This window comes from Lolium rigidum, chromosome 6 (assembly GCF_022539505.1).
Source record: "Lolium rigidum isolate FL_2022 chromosome 6, APGP_CSIRO_Lrig_0.1, whole genome shotgun sequence".
Classification (NCBI taxonomy): domain Eukaryota; kingdom Viridiplantae; phylum Streptophyta; class Magnoliopsida; order Poales; family Poaceae; genus Lolium; species Lolium rigidum.
In genome coordinates this window covers 344,563,921-344,567,019 of record NC_061513.1, presented here as the reverse complement: position 1 = coordinate 344,567,019, position 3,099 = coordinate 344,563,921, and the positions used below count along the sequence as shown (strand labels likewise).

Sequence of the window (3,099 nt, the reverse complement as noted above, 5' to 3'; positions counted from 1 at the left end):
AACTTTAACTGACGAAACTGACGAAGCTGACGAAGTGTCAAAAAAGAAACACCTGAACTATGACTCCAGGGTTTAACTAACAATCAATGTGTGTCCACTGTTCCATATTTGGCTGCACGGCCATATACGACCATCTCTAGAGGTTCAGAAGGACGTTATGGATACTAGTGGTTGGGCTGCCCCATGGGGCAGCTTCTCTCTGGTCAGGTGCAAGCAAATCACGACACCTTCTATCCCAAATATTTGCACTGAGCTAATCTTCTTTTCTCGGCTTTTCTCTTATTAGCTTCATGTTTCAAGATCTTTTCTTCACGTGGGGATCTTTCTGTCCTCGTATTTGGTAACACGCAGATAACATTGTACTCAAGGTCATATAGTACTTGCAATTTATAAAAACGGACTTACATACCAAGCATTATTACCTTTTCCTACAATATTCCATTTCTCACTCAACTCTCTTCTGTAAAAACACCAGAAGATACCATTGTATGCTGCTCAGTGGGAGGAACACCATCCACATAACTCTCTTTTAGCCAAGACAAGATCTTGGATTTTCTCACTGATAGATAAACAAAGAACACATTATTGTGCTATTGCAACCCAAAGATTTTTTTTCCTAATCCACCGCATAAAAGAGGAAACATGGTATGCAAAGATGACAAAAATTGTATGCCCAAAAGTAGAAACAGTGTCCTCTAAATATATATGGCCTAGTTATGCTGATAGCCTGAAGCTAATTATGGCTTTTGATCATATATAAATTGTGGCTGGAGCATGTTTCAGTGCTATCGCCGATCTTACACCAGAGGCGTACGGCCAGGCACCAACAAACTGCGATCTGTCCACAACCTCCACATGAGACAACTTATAGCGATGATCAAAGGCAGTTAGCATATAGAACAACCGTAAGAAAAGGGCACCCTAAAACGGTAATACTGTAACCGAAGAGACACGCACCACGGAAAAGAGCGACACGACCTGAAACTCGTTAGGCCAGAAGTAAAAAAGAAGAAGATAATAACAGGCCAAAGGTACAATCAAATAAGAAATATGTACCTGCCAGAGTAAACACCATGCTCTTGAGTGAGTTGCTTGAACATTTTCGCATCACTGCGTCATGGGTCTTGATATTAACAGGCCACCGCTACCTTGCATTATCACCATCATCGAGAAGAGCGACAGGCGGCTACTACTTCATAGCTCTGACAAGGAAGAGCATAGGAACAAATGCTCTGCATCATATTCTCTAAATTATAGTTATATTACACTTCAACAGTTTGCTGAAGCTATATTCAAAATCGAGTAGGGTATATCATCTTTAAGCAACTCTTGAGGCGCTGCATCATATTCTCAGCCCAGCTAATATCAAAAGTGCGTAAGAAAGCATATACGAAATCATATTAAGAACATGAGCAGCAACCGGTTATGCCTGAGTTGATGAAAAGTACCTTCAAAGACATATCATCAATTCCCCTGGTGGTAAATACAACATTAGAACCAGCTTTCAGAACTTTGTCAAATCACTCCTTAGTTATGTTGGATTCTCTGTGAAAATAGTACGTTATTAGGTATACTGCTAGAGACCATTAAAGTTTAGGGGTGACCGTAAAGGCAAAAGGCATGATGATCCATTAGAAGAAATGAATAAAAGGGTGATAAACTCGTTGCAGATCCATTCGGGAAATACAAAATTAATCGTAGTACTGGACTGCAAAGGAGATAAATGAACATGCCTCAGCTCCCTTAGATCTGATACAAGGACTTGCAAGTTGGAACACCCATTTTGCAAATTTTGTCTTCTGAAGGTTAAAATCAAGGCAGCAATTGTAGCAGGAATGAATCTAGTGGGGAACGGACCTGACATCAAGGAGTACTCGGTCGCCAATCGCCACTATTCACCGGCGTGCAGCAGCAGCCGGTCGTCCCCGACATCGGAGGAGAGCAGCATCAGCAGGCCGGCTTCCATGTCGCGGCAGCAACACATCTGGAGGCACACAGGTCATCCTTCTCCCGGATGACCGCCGGGGCGAGGAGAAGGGGGTCCCTTTCCCCTTCCTCTCCTTTTCCCGGTGGTGGGGGAGGTGGCCGCCGGGGTTCTTGATCTTGTCGTCGCAGCTCTGCTGCCTGCTCGCCGCCGCTAGTCCCGGTAAATGCAGCCACCTGCTCGCTCGCTGCCGCCGCCAGGAAGATTGGGAGGGGGGAGAAATTAGGGATTTGGGGAGGGAGAGAGCGAAGGTGAGAGGATAGCAAAGGTTGAGCCGTTTTTTTCCTCGCTCGCTTGCAGTACAGCTCCAGTGCTCGTGCTGTGCGGTAGTACTACTGCAGTACATATCGGCTGGCGAGGCGGTAGAATTTTTGCCCAGCGCGAGCGCGCGACGGGGATATCGTGGAGAGCTGTGAGATAGGCCAAAGGGGGTCGCACTTGCTTGTTCTCAATGTGCAATAGATTCAATCTTGTGTGGTCTGAGAAAAACATGGTTGCTCCGTTGGAGGCTCGTGAGATGGAACACTTGGTTTTCCAGAGGACCACACAAGGGCATTTGGCATAATGGAGAGGGCGAGGTACAAATCTCTTGGTAACTCATCCCAAGTTGATACCATAGCTCACCAGTTGTCAGTACTAGGGACATGTTTCCTAACGGTATGAACGTGCTGTCTTTATTCACCGGTATTGGAGGTGCAGAAGTAGCTCTACACAGGCTTGGAATTCATTTGATGACGGTGGTTTCTGTAGAGATATCCGAAGTGAACAAAAGGATTTTGAGATATTGGTGGAACCAGACTCAGACAGGCGAGCTGATTGAGATTGGGGGGCAGCACATGCAACAATTTTGCTAATGATCAGTTCCAACTTCATGGCTTAGAGGGCAAACAATCTTCTCTATTCTTCCACTACTTCAGAATCTTGGATGCCGTCAAGTCAGTTATGCCGAGGATGTAAGCCTGATCATTGTAGTGTATTTTTGTCCATTCAGTGCTTAACCGAAACTTTAAATCTAATCATTGCATCGATGTGGATGATTTTTATCGAGGAGACATATTGGCTATAATTGGTGATCGTGGATTTGAACTGTTACTCCAAAAATATGTGATGCTCAA

General features: G+C 44.7%; 1 long non-coding RNA gene across 1 annotated transcript; it reads right to left on the bottom strand.

Moving 5' to 3' along the window:
- Nucleotides 1–439: 439 nt before the first annotated feature.
- Nucleotides 440–1,877, bottom strand: LOC124667214. The gene is made up of 4 exons (XR_006991197.1): nt 1,858–1,877; nt 1,449–1,545; nt 1,057–1,202; nt 440–559 (listed from the first exon to the last, which is right to left on the bottom strand). It is a non-coding gene; the product is annotated as an uncharacterized LOC124667214 (long non-coding RNA).
- Nucleotides 1,878–3,099: the final 1,222 nt, after the last annotated feature.